The sequence below is a fragment of the Mercenaria mercenaria genome, chromosome 3 (genome assembly GCF_021730395.1).
Source record: "Mercenaria mercenaria strain notata chromosome 3, MADL_Memer_1, whole genome shotgun sequence".
NCBI classification, from domain to species: domain Eukaryota; kingdom Metazoa; phylum Mollusca; class Bivalvia; order Venerida; family Veneridae; genus Mercenaria; species Mercenaria mercenaria.
The window spans coordinates 41,798,569-41,816,305 of record NC_069363.1 but is presented as its reverse complement, the minus strand read 5'-3'; the positions used below and the strand labels follow the sequence as shown (position 1 = coordinate 41,816,305).

Genomic DNA, 17,737 nt, shown 5'->3' with positions numbered 1-17,737 from the left:
TTAGAGCACTTTCCTTGAATGTTAGATAAACAACCCAGAAAAACATTTCCCTTTTTTTAGATTGCTTTATTCTTAACATGTGTTCCATAGGAATTGAAACATTACAAGCAACAATGTATTTGCAATATAAATACAACACAATGGGCATTTCTTGTAGAATAACTGTTTTTTTTAAATGTGTGAAAGCGTTTTCCACAGAAACGTTATAGTCCTATTTTCCAGGTATTCGTATGTGAAAACAGTTTTAACATATCAGGAACATATATTTATATTACCTTTTTAGGACTTTGCTTTAAACTTCAAAACAAAAAATGTCATGTTGATATATCGAACGATAGCACTTCCTCGTATATATATATATATATATATATATATATATATATATATATATATAAAACAGAACCGATGTGAATTAAATTCACACATTCGCACTGAAGACGAACACAGTTCGTTATAACGTTTTTAAGTTTGATCGCAATATTTGGGCCTGTTTTTTCCTTGAGCTGTCGTATATATCATACGCAGTGTCAGATGCCCGTGTGCTTTTGAAACTCAGTATTGTTGACTTTACATTATGCACTGTTATTGTCTCGTACACTGATCGGTAATAAGATACAGAAAAAATAAATTTGACATATAAATTGAGTTTTGATAATGAATTCCATTTTCCCCGTCTTGAGATAAATCCAAAAGATTGACATTACAGCATGACAAGCTGTTTTCATTTGTCACTCAAATTACGTGAATGTGAATGAACTACATCAGTTAACTTCACATACTCAGAAAGTGCCAGCCGTTTCCATTCGCCTCATATGGCAAATCAGGTGAGGTAAGTAGAGATTGCCAATTAGCTTAACTTTAAAGCTCTCAAATTGGTTTGGTTTAAAGGAATGATTAATTGATAAGTAGATTAAGTATTGTTTTTACTATATACCTATATCAATTCTATCAAAAATACGACTTTTACTTCACAAGTAAATACGAAGACGCAGAAAAAAATGGCATTGTTCCATAAATAGCGCACACAAAAATAACACTCAGTTCTATTTTAACATCGATAAACACTGAAGATTTTGAACGATAACAAACAAACAAACAAAGGTGGAGGTATAACATAAAAAAGGGTTTTTATAACAGTACCTTTAGATCTGGGATTTTGTATTCGGCTCGAGTGGATTTGCCAAGTCGGATCTAACTCGGCACGCCTCGTGTGATCCGACCTGGCAAAATTCACTCGAGCCGGATACAGCATCCCAGATCAAGCTACTATGATAATAACCCTTTTTTATCTGAAATTATCAATAATTGTTCCTTCTCTTTAGAACGTTTTCGTACAACGAATGAATAAGTTTATAAAATAAATATATAAGAATTAATTATATTGTCATTTTTTGAAATGACAAAATTGTAAACCTTACTAAATATATGAAGCTGTTAAATGCAAAAGCAAGAAAAAATGTGTCAAGAAGCTCATTATTATAATATACCGGTTAACAGGTAAGATTCAACAAGTGTAAAGCTGCATTAAATTGTAATAATTTCGCGATAAATTGCATGATAACTGACTACGCCTCTAAACGCTAGAGTTGAAATGAAGGGTATTTCTCTGGATATTCAAATGAAGGGATCGGCAGAGCTAAAAGTAATAAACCGGTTGTTCAATTGAAAATAATTTCATAACAATGTTTCTCGGATGACCCTCTATCACGATTGTTAAAATAATTCCGATTAGCAATAAAACTAGATTGCAAGAGGGCATGGTCATTTTTCCTTTTATATATAGAGTGGACAATTTCAAAATCTTGTGATAAACTGCTGGTCCTGTTAAAAATAATTTCATGAAATGACCCTTGGTTGACCATATTCCAAAGTTAAATCATATAATTTTCTTGGGAGGGCCTTTCCAAAGTTTGTTCAACTTATTCCGCAGTGTGACAAACATAGCTTAAAATAAAACATGAGAGTCATGATGACCCTATATCGCTCACTTGTTAAACCTGGCCTATAAATCATCAAGATAAACATTCTGACCAATTTTCATGAAGAAAGAGTCATAAGTGTGTACAAGCTTTTCCTTTGATTTGCGTGGTGATCTAGTTTTTGACCCCACATGACCCAGTTTCGAACATGGCCTAGGAATCATCAAAATAAACATTCTGACATAGTTTCATGAAGACAGGATCATAAATGTGGCCTCTAGGGTACAAGCTTTTCCTTTGATTGGACCTGATGACCTAGTTTTTACCCCACATGACCCAGTTTCGAACTTGGCCTAGAGATCATCAATATAAACATTCCGTGCAAGTTTGTATCAAATGATTGCATAAATGAAACCTCTATATGGCTGAAAGAGTCAGAATGGAAAATGTTCATTGGCAGTAACTCCAGAAGCCATGACAGAATCCAACCTGTTTTCAAAAGGAACCAGGATCTTATAGTGGCTTAAGTTGTGTGTAAGGGTGGTTAAAATCAAATGTAAAATGTCACTTCTATCGTGTTCACAAGGTAAAAATTAACAATTTTTGTCTCTTTCCGCGGTCAGTCAGGGCCGTAACTCCGGAACCCATGATTGGATCTGACCGATTTATTATGGAATCCAAAATCTATTGTTGTTAAAGATATTTTGCAAGTTTCTATCAAACCAAACCATAAATGAAGTATCCATATGGCTGCAAAAGCCAAAATAGCATGATAGGATCTGGCCAGTTTTCGAAAGGAACTGAGGTATTATGCCAGTGCAAGTCTGATTAAAATTTATTAAAAAATGTGGTCTCTATTGCGTTCACAAGCCAAAAATAGCAAATTTTGGCCCTCTAAGGGGATATAACTCTGGAACTCATGATGAGATCTGGCAAGTTTTCAAATGGAACCGAGATATTATGCCAATACACGTTGTGTGCAAGTTTGGATAAAACTGATTGCAAAATGTGGTCTCTATTGTGTTCACAAGCTAAAATAGCAATTTTTGGCCCTTTAAGAGGCCGTAACTCTAAAACCCATAAATGAATCTGGCCAGTTTTCGAAAGGAACCGAGATATTATGCCATGACAAGTTGTGTGCAAGTTTGATTAAAATTGATTGCAAAATGTTGTCTCTATCTTGTTCGCAAGACAAAAATAGCAAATTTTGGCCCTTTAAGGGGCTATAACTCTGGAACCCATGATGGAATATGGCCAGTTTTCGAAAGGAACTGAGATATTATGGCAATACAGGTTGTATGCAAAATATGGTCTCTATCGTATTCACAAGAAATTGTGGACAGACGACGGACGGACGAGACAGGTGAGCTAAAATAAAATGATGTTTAATCCACCAGTCTGATTTTGTAACAATTTTACGGAAATGTTCGTCGCTTAACTCACTACCAAAATTGTTCAACTTATTCATGTTTTTTGCGAAAAAGCGTAGTCTTTTTCGCATACATGTAGACAGAGTAACCGTCAACAAATTTTCTTGTCAGAAACTACTGGCCATATTTTAAAATAACTTTACAAAATATGAAACTTGTGTGACCTTTCCCAATACTTTTGAAATTATTCCAGTTCGTGAAAATCATGGCTGACAGACATGGGCGTTTGTAATTTTCCCTATATGCATGTATGGAAACTTGTCAGGATCTTCAGGCCCAATTGTTTGAAATGCCCTTACATAAGTAGTTATTGTTTTCACTTAATTCCAAAACCAAAAAACTCACATCATCTCCTTTTAAACGATATTGAAAATCCTACAAATTAATGTTCTTTGGGTGGGCAGCTACCAAAGACCATCTTGATATGCTAAAAGTCATGACTGCTCTTAGGGTAGGAGTGGGACTGTTTGAGGTTCCACTATATGTATATTACCTATCACGATAGTAGTCTTTAACTGCCGTATGAAATAAGTCTCCCAGGACTCCATTTATCAAGATTTCGTTTACGCCGGTGATAGGTTTGTAATGAGTACTGAAGCTATTATTATCTCTCGTTAACAGACGCACTCAAAGCCGGTGTCATTTTTCTTGGTTGATTTCTAGCCGTCCAATGTATCTTATACTTTGTTATCATAATAACAGTATTTAAATGCTTTGTGATGACCGTAAAATATGTCTCCGAATACTCGCACGCAATGTCAATACATTAAGGGTGTTTTGTCATCGCGGACTCCCTTCTATTCTTCTGTGTAAGAATTTCGCTTAAGTCTGTGCTACAGGATATGTGGGATAATGCACATTTTAATGAGGACAATATAATTGATCATTCGGCCAATTTACGGATATTTACATTTCCTTCCAACAACGATCAAAATAATGATCCAGTGAACACATAAATTTTAAACAAAATACTCAATCATGCAATATTCTGGAAATTTTCCATGCTACTTGACAATCATTGGCATTAAATTGTACCATAATTTTCAATTATCCAAATTCCTTTATGAGGCGTAAAACTTTATCTTGAAATTTCGTTGGTCTAAATTGAAATTAAGTCTTTATGTTTTCAATGTTTCTTCATTCATTCACAGTTCTGTGTGAATGACTTTACTAGAGGTTGAATAAGATATAGTGAACACATCTCAGCTTTCGAGATGTTTATATGTTGTTACAGATCTCTGAGCTGAAACGAACCACGTATTGAAGCCTACCCAGAAATCCTAATAGAAACCTGTCATGCTATAATTTAAGCATTTCAAACGCTACTAATTCACCTTTTACTTAAATATATTTGTGATCCATTTATCTTTTGAGCTGATTAGCCATGCAACACAGTAGTTTGCCCACCATTGCCACCAGTTGTCAAGTGATCGAGGTACTCTTCATTCTGAAAACAAATGGACGGTGTAGGATCGTTATTTATGGACTCATATTATGTGAATCTAAACTTTTTAAGATATATATTTTATGAAATTTGTTGAAAAGAATTATATCTATAACTCAATTAAATTCATAAATATAAAAATGTTGATCTTGATATTTGATATCATTAGTTTCTCACGAGAGTAGGTGTACATATGCTGCGGTTACGCCATAACTTAATGTACGCGTTCATTACAAAATAAAACAAAAGCTTCATTTAATTGAATAAGATCTTTATTTCATTGTTTTTAGATCATCTTAGTTCGTAGAAAAAAGAATGTGACATTCTATAAGACACTTCACGACTACCTTTTACAAACCCATCATTTTAAAATACTTGTTCTCGCAAAAGTGTCAGTAGCCTTCTACTCGATATCATCTTTAATTTTAATGAATTATACAGTTATGGACAATATAAATGAAAAAAAAGATATTATTCTTATTGCAAATCTGTAAAATATTTTATCCGGCATATATGTAGACCTAAATAGAAAATAACACAAAAACGCGATAGTAATCATTGGATGTAACTATACAAATTCAAGTAAATGTATGAAGTCATTCAGTCTAAGAGAATACTGATATTGTTCCAACATTATGCTTGTTTGTTTTGTTTTAGATTGTAACAACTTGAACCAAATTGAACCTCTGAGCAGTATCATGTTTTATTCTTCATTCTGTACATTGAGTCACGGGTTTTATTCACCTTATGACTATATAAAACATTCACATGATATCCTTGAAAAAAAATAAGATATAATTACTTTTAGTCATTTTCATATTCCATACCTTTTTGTTTTAGAATATAAACGAACGCTTCTGTGTACCATATGCTGTCTGGCACCTGGAAAGGTATTCAAAATCGAATGTTAAATACCACAGTTCATATTTTGCAGATGTTTACTCTTCTAACTTTTGCAATGGAAAACACTGTATATATTGTATACATATCTGAGTGAAAAGTGTAGATTTGATGCAAAAGTGGACTCAGTTTAGGCAGTTATCTGGGCTCTCAGAACATAAATAAACTTGGAAACAAAACCCAATCCCCTAGTTCCGTAATAATTGCTTCCTATTGAATTCCTATACAAAACATGACGCCGAGGTAACACACGTTCAATTTACATTTTTAGAAAGGTTCTTCTAAAGTGTACTACAAAAAAGAGATATTAATTACAAAATAAGAATAAACAAATTTTAAGAAACTCAGTAAAGCCAATACTTCTTGATCTAGTAACAGGACAAATAGAGCGATTTAATTTGTTTGTTATTCATGTACGTCTGTAACTGAATACTGAATTGTATGAAACTAGCTTTTATTTATGTTGTGACAAGAGTCGTCAAAATGATTCTTTACAATGCAGTTTTATAGAAATTTCAATTGTTATGCTTATGTACGAAATTAGGAAAGGGTTCTGACAGCATGGTCTCAGATATATGTATATTTTGAATATGTAGCTAATGTTGTAACACAATACGCAGAGAGATGGACAAACAAAATATTTGGTTTCTCTTCCAAGTCTTGTAATACTGCATCTGCAAAATCTAAATATGTACATATATATACACTAGAATTTATTGTTTAAATCCTAACTACATAAACAAGAACCTATTGTTTGGCAGGAGTAGCAGCAACCGAATCCCTTTTCCAAAAAATTACTCAGATTTTTATGTAAAATAACACGAAATGTTTATTAACGGAACACGCCACTTATTCGAACATTTTTTTGCAATCAAATACAAAAGATTTATGTTTAAAGTTGTCAGAAGAATGATATGAAATTACAAATTAAATGCATTGCATAAATGCAGATTAATTTACTGAATTAATAATCTTTCGGAGGAATGTTAAATCGTGTGCCGTCTATGAGTTGTTCTATAGACGTTTCTTGTTTCAATAATTACAGTATAGTCATGATACTGATGAATACTTTGAATTTAATGTTAATGTAAGCAATGGCTGGATTATTAATCTTTAGGACATCTGAGAGTATATCGACCCTGCCATTCTGGCTCTATTTAAGTAATGTAAACTGTGTCTCAAAACAGATTAAATATGGTATCATGCATGCGATATACGCTTCTAGTAAATCTTCTGCAGCTCCTGATAATGCCTTACAGGAAATATTAACTTATTAACAGATTTTATTATTATCCATAGGACTTTTTTATTACTTACCGCAGTTTGAACGACTTCTCTAAATCGTCCAATAATCATTGAAATGATGATCCTTTTAAAACATTTAAAATCTATCCATCATTTTATTTTCCACAATCTTATCTAAACAATGTATTTCAAAACAACAGGAAAGTAAACAACTATTTTTCATGACATTTTAACGAGTTGATGAGCTTTTGTTTGTTGGTGAAACAATAACGTGAAAATGACCGAATCTCCTGTTCATTTTTTATTTTTCATCTGTTACTTTATTGGTATACTAATTGAATCATATCACTTAATCTTTCGTTAAACTTGTAGAAATGATGAATGCGATTTTCATTTCTTTCTGCCGAAACAGATTTTTGTGGTCTGGATATTTAGGTTTGATAACATTTTTTTTTCTAACCGGGATATAATTGCCCTTTTGGCGTTACAGAAGTACTCAGTCATCCATCTACATAACAATTATGGAACAGACTTAATATTTAGTTTGATCATTGGACTTGGATACCATTTTCCATGAATGTGTAAAAAGTAAGATGGTTTAAGAAGAAGTAAATGAGACAAGCTTGCCTTTCAGGAGACAAATGTGAGATAACATCTAGGTATAAATCATATTGAGTACTATCCATTAAGTCCTGTTTGACTTGGTCTAATTACTTTTGTCTAGGCGGTCTTATTGTAGCGTGCCCCATTGTTGTTATTATTAACCAATGTCTACTGTAACAGTTGTTTTTGTGCATCCTGACATTTTCAGCACCCGATATCTTCTTGTTCTATGATGAAATGTAAAGCCACAAAGCAATTTATTCTGTATTTGATCTTACTTTAGCAAGCTCATTTTATATCGGAAACTTATTTTAAATGTAAATAAGGTAGTGCTATGGTTCTTGTACACTGTGTTTTCCCTTATTGCCCTATATCTTCTTAGTAGTTTGAATTAATTCTCTTTAGTACCTTTTGGGTTCTAGCGCAGAAAACAAGATATGACGATTATCCAGAAAGTAAGCATTGGTTCTCGTACAATGTACTTTTCCCTTAATATCCGCCGTCAGTATGTGGTGAATTAACAAAATGTCTTACACAGTGTTGAAGTTATGATTCAAGCACGGTGTGAATATACGGTAAAATGGACAGACAGACGGACGGATAGACGAACAGAGTGTTTAAAGGGCTGCCAGCTAAATATGTAACCCTAATATGAACATCAGAATACGCAAAGTCTGATTATATAAGAGGAAAGCTATATTCAGAACATTCAAAATAGAAAAAGTGGAAACTCCACAGGTCGCTCAACACAACAAAAAACGAAAATGTTGCAGGCTCGGTTAAATTGAGCCTGTTCATGGACGGTAGTGGAAATGCTTGCTACTGTCCACGCCCTCTAGCCCCGGGTTGAGCAGAACTCAACATTTACATATGCTAAAAGTACAAAAAAAAAAAAAAAATTCAGAGACATCCGCAGATGTGTTCATACGGCAGTGCACATGGAACCTTCAATGCTACACTAGTGTGTAATTCCATGAAAAGCGGCGTATGGTCCCCAGTTAAAATAATGGGTTTGCCCTAAACGAGACTTAATACTTATGTCGGAAAAATATAAATGTTCTCCAGTGTATCTGCATTTAACATTTTTGTGTTAGAATTTAATGTTGATATAAATGCTAATTATGTCATAAGATGGTGTTTATGCTGTTACACAAAAATGTGAGTTAATTTGTCAATTGAACTGCGCCCTTTTAGTTCTACTGCAACTTGAGTGTAACATACTGTCATGAGATGATAAAAAACGGATAAATGACAAAATTATGCCGTAGACATAATAAAATAGCAGTTTGTATATTAAAGTAATTATTTAAAGACTTAGCTTTCGGAATGGAAAATCTAATCGCTGTCTTTGAAACATTGCATACTTCTTGTCAAAGGAAGTTTACAATTTTTAAACATAGACTGAATTCGAAAAAAAGAGAAAATAATCAGTCAAAGTCGAAAAGAAGAACAGAAAGTAAAAACACAGTCAGTCTTTCTATGTAGCGGATCACCACACTGAGCTGGCTGCAAATATTGACTGATACAAATGTTACAGCAATTGGCAATGTTGACTTACTTCCTTTTTTTGTGCTGTGGCTTAAGCTTAAAATGCCATATGCTGAATATTCCAACGGCTACCATAACACTAGCAACACTGCCAAGCGTTGCCCCGAGTATAGTTCCAAGATTTCCGTCACCTTTGTCTGCTGATGTACAGCCTAGGGAAAACAGTTTCACATGTTGATCTTTTATAGTTTTATTTTTACGGGTTTTAGTGTCCAGTTGTAAAATCATTACCTGATCTGATTCTACCTATTTGAATTACTAATTATAGCGAGAATATTATTATAATTATCAATATTTTGAAACATCTACAAAAACAACAGAAACCAGATTCTTGGAGACATTGATAGACATTAGCAAATTCAACGAGCAATCTTTTAAAACTGAAAACCTTTCAAAACAAAAGAATATTAATATTACAAACTATAGAAGTATGTCCTTTTATGAAAGCTTCTTCATGGAATGGATATTACTTTTTATATTTTTTGCTTGCATTATAGGTTAATAGCTCATAGGCAGGTTTTTATATTTAGTTGAACACCATTGTCAAAGATAAAATCCTTACTTCTTGTCCAGTTGTAAAAGCTGACATGTGTTACACAGGTAAAACAATTATCTGATATATGGATATCATTTTCTCTTATACATACACCATCTATGAAACAAAATCCACCCGGCAAAAAGCATAATTTGTATTATATATTTGCTCGTCTGTATTTCGACTTAAAATAACTGCCCTTCACTGATGTTGGTTCGAACCTCACTCGAGGCGTAGAATTCTTTGTGAGGAAGTCATCCATCTGGCATGGCATACAGAAGGTCGATGGTTCTACCAAGGTACCCCCCCGTGATGGAATAACGCCTCCAAGGACACATTGAGTCTTCCTTCACTATGAAAAGCTGGAAAGTCGCGATATGTCCTATAACAGTGTCAGTGTGACTTATAACCCAACAAAACAAGCAGACAAACAAAACATCTACATTCCGAAGTTCAGTCGCAACTGATTTTAGTAACAACACCTGTCCGTTGTAACATTGTATTACATAGGCAAATGTATAATATTCTTCGCATATCCATATATCGGCTGAACTACAATCATAATTAAGGACAAATATTATCTTTACAAGCATGTTTTGTAATAGACATTGCTATAGATTTCTTGAAATGGCAACAAATTCCAAGGTCGATGAATAAAATCAACTCGGGTCATTTTAATACTGCAACTCATCTTATAAACAATAGCTAATTTCTTTTGAAACAACAGTTTGTGCCTTTAATGTGATAATAACAACCGTAAAAGAAGTGTCACAAAAGTATGAGGTATTTGCTAAGTAGTAATAATATTAGACAGACCTGTACAGTTTACAGGTGTGTTACCTTGAGAACAATACGATGGCCATTGTCACTATCAGGCAAAGCATCTTAACACTCGAAATCAAAAACGTGAAGAGGTTCGGCTGAACCAAAATGGTTTCCGTCATTACTGATTGTAATGTCCTATCTAGTAGAAAATACAATATTTTGTGATGTTGAACGTTTATTTCTTTCCACAGGTGCGCAACATTGGCCAGTAAATATGTTTTCATATTCCCCAGCGTTTGCAGTTTCAGTTATATTTTCCTCTGTGCCATCTATGTATGTCTAAATAAGAAAAAAGACGTCATGTCTGTGTAATAAAGTTATTATATCAAATCTAAATTATATCTAAATTCACAAAAGAAACAAAAGGGTAAACTGGCATTGTTATATTATATATATGAATATCACGATAGACTTGTATTAAAGTATACAGGCAGTTGATGGGATACTGCTATGTTATTGCTTGGTTAAATGCGTTGCTTCCAAATGGTTGTCTTAAAACCTTTATTCATTTTCACAACAACGGCCTTCAAGTGCCATGTTTCGACCGCACAAAATGTCCCAGTACTGAAACTTAGCGTTGTCATACTCCCTGCTTCTTGGAATAAAAATCCAATCAATATCTGTTAAACGGAATTAGCTAAAATCGATGGTAGTGGGTATTTGGTTGTTACATTTTGCATTACCTCTTATGGACAGATTTTATTCACTCAAGGGATCTTATTATATATTTTACTTATTTATTATGTACATGATTATGTATTACTTTTTAGTCATACATCCAGTATTAATATAGATAATTCGACATTTCTAAAATAATTACATTACCATGCTGATGTAGGTAAAACGAAACAGCCCCATTTGTCATTTGTATCATTATTTGACGTGTGACAGTATAATCATCTATTTTCCTGAAAGTTTTAATCCATTTACGTTTATTCTTATAGCTAAATACACGGCTCTAATAATAATAAAATGGCCCACATAATCGTTACATGTTTTGTAAAGATAGAACTGACAACATACTATTACACCGGAAATCGCACATGTAAAGTTTGGCAAGAGATAGGCTGTCCTCAAAACGAAACAGTCACAACCATCACCGTCGGTAAGATTACACAATCCTCATCCCTCCAGGTCGTCAATAGTAACTGGATCACGTTCATCTATACTACAATCGGCACCATTGTAGTGGTCATCACATTCGCAATCACCTGTTTCATATACAAACAGATAAGTTCATTCCATTCTTAAGTAACTATGCTTTGCTAACGTCACTCTTGTAATAAAGTTGACATATAAATTTGTGAGTCTATTTTATTAGGAGTTTTTAGAATGTTACAATTGCAGTTTATCTGAAAATAGAGTTACTTTTAGTATCAGTTCGTGACCAGCAACAAAAATACTTTTGACTGATCAAATGGAGAAAGTTTATATGGTATGTATGCAAAGCTTTTTAAAGGATATTGTAAATAGTAAAATCAAGTGTTGTAATTTACCTAATTATGTCATGCAGGATCGTTGAAGTGAGTTATTTCATTTTTAAAGACTACTAGTATTTTCCAATACTTTCGACGGTCAGTTTACAAATGCACCAATATATATCATAACTTACTTACTCGTAGATACATACCTTGATCTGAACATTTTCCATTTTGACTGCAGTTTACAGGGCACGAGTTTTTAATGAAAATTTCAACTTTGTCTGTATTGTTAGCAGTATACACCGGGTCACGTATGAGTGTTGCTTGAGCAACTGTGTTCAACGCATCAACATGTACATCAGCAAGAGATAAATCATCACCTACCTGAATGAAATTAGCAATGAATGACTAAACCTGGCAGCTTCCGTAAATCTATAACCGTTTGCAATCTAATTAATGTGTATAAACATACATACATACAAACATACATACATGTACACGAAATGCGTTTTTCATCACAAAGGGCATCATGGCAGTTTTGATAACAAATATTTATTTATATAATCATTTATATACAACTGTTATTCTGTTTTTGAAAAAAATGTAACTTCTCAAGCCATTGTAGATCTTTCTGATAAATGTAATCTAACATGCTATCGGCCCAATAGAGAATGTGGTAAAATTTCTCAAATATTTTGCTTTCTTTTCTATAAAATATTAATCTACGTTGTTACATTTTTTCTGCGGATTGTGAGCCTCTTCATCATGTTGTGAATAACATATATATATCAGGGTACAAACGCTTTAGTGACACCCAAAATTTCAATTACATCAATATAAATTATATTAAATTCATGTTATTATTGTCAGGACAAATACATTTTAAAGACTACACATGTAAATGCTGGCATAATATCGTAGGAAAACACTAACCATTACGTCAAAAATGCATTGTTCTAGAACTGCATCTACACCTCCACCTGGTATAGAATCAGAAAGTTCCGACACAACGTGAGAGTTGTTCACAACATTTCCACAATGACCCCGAGCTTCCGATTCACTTACATTCTGCTTTGCTACTTTACGTCGCTAAATTGTAAAAGAGAACTAGTGAGTACCCACTGTCTTTACGGTGCTCTTTCGCTATTTTGACCAGCTGGATGTATATTCTGGTAAATTATTTTTGAATGGACAACATATATTTTTAGGCAAAAGAGTTAAAACTGATAAAGTATACCAAACTGAGAATTTCTGTCAAAGTCGATTTTAGTTAAGGCGGAACAGAAAACCTCTTTTCACATCTGATGATGACTACAGTAAATTGAAGTTTCAATTGGGAACAATTTATTAGATTATTCATCTATATAGCCTTGAAACACGCCAGGAAATGTTACCAGACAAAAATTATTTATATTAGAAACGGATCTGAAAAATGTTTAGTTTTCACTATATTATTTACAGTGTAAGAATAACCAATCTCTGTTTTGTTTGCTGATAAGCGCAATACTTCAGTTATCAGTATATCTGCATATAGAACACAAAAGCATCGTGTTTCGCTTTGCTGTCGCAAGCAGGGAAATCATGTACGCTGATTTGTCAATTCACAGTCAAGATATTGTGTTGGTGAACAAAGTGCTTTAGGAACTTGTTTTGAATAGACGCCACGTTTCTTCCGAATAGCTTGTTCACAAACACAGTACATAGCATTTATTTTACTCCAGTGCTTTAGCTTTTTATCAGTAATTGATGTGAAAAGATTTTCTTCTTTTTTCAATCTGGAAATAGATTTTTATTTATTTTCATATCTCTAAAATAGGCATATTTCAAAGAAAATGTCTTAACAGTAACATAAGCATATAAACCCATCAATAGTGATAGATTAACAAATTCGATATTTAAACTCTCATTTTTATGGTAGAAAAGATGTTTGCTTAGATGTTTTTGTTTGTAACTCTTACATATTGGACTGGCGTTTCTGGTTATTTTATTTAAACTTGCAAAAACCATCTGGCACCCAATAGACTCTCGTGCTATTAAAGATTACTAACTGCCCTCACTTATGTTTTAGATTCGTGATTGATTTTATATATTCTTTGTAAAATTTGTTGAAATCAAATACCTTGCAGTTAATCACATTCCTAAATATTTAAGTATTTGGAAGTTAAAAATATAATAAACCAGTTAGAAATGTACAATAAGATTGTCTCGGATTTAGACATAGATTTTTAATGTTCTAGGCAGTTGTAATTTTAAAGAGTCTAATTACTGTTATCAACTGATAGGTTATATCATAAGAGATACTTCTAAAATTATTGCTGACAAAACAATTAGGTCATAAGGTAAAATAGAAATGAATTCCGTCGTGTATAAACTTTGAAACATGTCTTTCTGAAATAACTCTAGTCTATTGATGATTATGCTAAAAAGTTATCGGAAAAGCAATGCAGACCCGAAAGCTCTTACTGAACGGAAAACTAATATTTTCAAAATTATATAAACTTGCATAAAATTCTGTAAATCAAACGCTTTCCATGTAACCACCTAATCAAAAGTTCTAATTTAAAGAATAGTATATCTAAATTCAATACCAATTTTGTTTTAACTCCCGCAGACAAAGCTTCAAATAAGAGTATCATTATACGACGCATTTACTACACAGAGACATGACAGAATGACCTGAATCATTCAATAACCTGTCAGTAATCGCCATGAAATGAGATTAATATTGTGAAAGATCATGTAGATCAATACATCCATTGTAATGCCAGACTTGAAGACAATCAGTTAAAGTTCCCTACACTTTATTGGATTCCCAACTTATACAAAACCCAATAAAAAGCTCGATTTGTTGCTAATTCAACGTTATGTACTAACACAACTATTTCTCTTCTTTTGACTTATTAAAAACCATGCACATATGTAGTGCTCTAGAATATGAGAACCCAGTTGCCAATCTGTTTTGTTCCATCGAGATTTCGGGGATGCTATAAACAGTTATCGAATAAATTCTACAATTTTTCGACTATAAGAACTTATGATTGTTTCTAAAAGTAGAAGGTACTGAACATACATAACATAATAGAGCTTTCACTTCACCCAGCTGTTTAAGGAACTGCAAATATGGGGTTTGAGAACATAAATCACATTAGTTCTGGCCGAACCTTGAATATTTTAGAATTTTGAAACGGTTTTAGACAAGAGAAAAAAAAATAATAAGATTCTGAAAGAAAAGTGTTATTTTATTTGCAATTTAGGCGAACAGTGAAAGCTGCTGAAAATGTGAGGGGAATGGGTACATTTTTAAAATAAAAGATACAACTCGAATTTCACACTTGTACAAAGCGGGGGGGGGGGGGATAACGGACGAGCAATATCATGTCTATTTTAGCTTGGAAACAAAACAATAATAATAAATAGTAATAACAAAACGTTTCAAATAACATGCTTCCCCGCCCCCCCCCCCCCCCCCCCCCACGGGTGTGTGCAGTAGGATTATCTCGACCTTAGCACGAGCTACAGCTTTCTCTCGGTTTTGTCCGTGGAAAGCATACAAAATACTCACCTTTACAGTTAAGAAACTAGTTTACATGGGTAAATCTTACTTGATGACTGAAATATATAATCGGCACAAAGAGATATATGAATAAGATTTAACTTTATTCATATAGATGTATGTACAATACATTTTCTATGACTAAGTCATGCTTTCTGTCAAGCTTTGACACTTTCAAATAAGTTGACAGGCTGTATCAGAACTATTTTTAAAAACTACAGATCGCCTTTCAATGACATTTTGTAAAGATTAATGAAGCTGATAAGAAAAATCTGAATCTTGATTCATAATTAACAGAGCTGTCAATATTTGTGGCAAATGCCCCCGAGCATTTATGTCATGTAATTTTAAAATCCCTTCATCGATGGCAGAGTTATGGACCGGACAAGAAACAGACCATGTTAACCGTTAGCCTGTAAGTGTGACCTTGACCTTAGAGCTAGAGGTCAGAGTCTTGCGCATTACACGTCGTCTCATTATAGGGAACATTTATGCAAAGTAATTTCAAAATGCCCTGATGAATGACAGAGTAATGAACCGGACACGAAACAGACCCAGTGAACCTTTTGATTTCTAAGTATGACCTTGGCCTTGGAGCTAGGGGTCTGGGTCTTGTGCATGACACATCGTCCCATTATTGTAAACATTTATGCCCGTGTAAATTGCCGTATCGTACTTTACTTTATCATGTTTTTAAACAGTAAACCTTTAGGGATGTACATTTTTAATGTAACTCTGGCCGGTAGTTTCAGTGCAGATGTTCAAATAAAACTACTGACGCAAGTCGATGGACCATCCACCTACACTAATAGCTCAACCTGAACAAAGTAAAAAACAAATAATATGAGTCAAAAACACATGTTCTCTATGCAGTTGCAGACAGAGCAACAAGAGATGCACCCGAACCTACAAAGGATCAGCAGTTCAACTGCATTTCATACTGATCGACACGGAAACACATGTTACCATTGTTTCAGCTGAAATTCATGATTTTGTGTTGAAATGGACAGGGAGAGCACATTTGTTATATCTGCCCGTCATACTGATTTTGTATTGAGAACTATCAATACACGGAGAGGACATCCGTTACATCTGTAATTCATTCTGATTTTAAGTTTGAACATGTCAAAAATATCAGTTACATCTGCACGTCATACTGATTTTATGTTTGAAATGATAAACGGATTAACTTTTAATTCTTATTGTGGTTCATTTAGTTAAGTAATTAATTACCCAGCGTGAAGTTTTACCTCATGTCAGTGGATTGATTTCGTAATTGGTCAAATAGTTCCACAAATTGTCGTAACTTGAAAGTTGGATGCAGGTAGTACAAAATGTGTAAACCCTTTCAAATCACGGCATTTTACGAAATCTCTTACATAATTACAAGGACTGACTGTCGAAACATCGTAAAATTGAACTGTCCCTACAGGGTGAAATAAAAAGTATTTCGCAAGTCTGAACTTGCTCCAAAGCGCAAACACACGGCTTATGCTATGCAGTTGTTCTTGTACAAATCACTTCATACTTCCAAATACTAGAAACTTCCAAAAACTACACTTTTCTTCTGGTCCCGAAGGTGCGCGGTTTTCGGAAGTCATACAGTATAATGACATTATAAGTTTATGTTCCGTACAGTTATAGTCACTCTCAAGGCATGAACACATGAATATTACGGAAAAGACCATTCTGTAAAGCTGCTGATTTCTGCAATTTCAGTCAGGCTTTTCTGCGCGTTTGAAAAGCTCCATCACACCAGAACGAACAATCAATAAGCGCACCAATATGACAAATGCCTCTTTTTTCATATCGGTGCGCTTATTTGCCTTTCTGGCGGTATTGGAATGTTGGCGCTCTTCAAATACGCCAACATGCGAATTCACAGTTGTTGTTTTTGCGCCCCGGCCAGAACGACAAATGACTTTTGTATCTTTTATTTATCCTTTGAAGGGCACCAACACGCCAGAACGACGAATTAGCGCGCCGACACGACACATAAGGTAGTTGTCTTATTGGTGCGCTAATTTGTCGTTCTGTTGAGCTCGCGATTTGGTGCTCTTCAAACGCGCTAACACGCAAGAACGATATTGCAGAAGTCAGCTGCCAAAATTCTGAAATTTGATAATTGCTTTCATGCACAGTCAATGCAATTCACAAACTTGTTGGGTATGTTTTGTCGAAAGGTTGTGGTGTGACCGTATTGTTTTTTCTTAATACTGACAGCTAAACATGGTATTTGAGAATTCTTGAATGAAAAATAATTGTTTCGTTGTTTCTTGAATACCTACTTTTATACTTTGTAAAAACTTATTTA

The 17,737-nt window shown here is 33.8% G+C and overlaps 1 protein-coding gene and 1 long non-coding RNA gene across 2 annotated transcripts in view; one reads left to right on the top strand and one right to left on the bottom strand.

Annotated features, from left to right (window-relative positions):
• Positions 1-17,737, top strand: part of LOC123524979 (pyrokinin-1 receptor-like) — a 188,696-nt gene that overhangs the window by 32,084 nt on the left and 138,875 nt on the right. The window lies entirely within an intron of this gene.
• LOC128555573 (uncharacterized) lies at positions 10,161-13,208 on the bottom strand. The gene is made up of 4 exons (XR_008370177.1): positions 12,804-13,208; positions 12,080-12,254; positions 11,473-11,660; positions 10,161-10,728 (listed from the first exon to the last, which is right to left on the bottom strand). It is a non-coding gene; the product is annotated as an uncharacterized LOC128555573 (long non-coding RNA).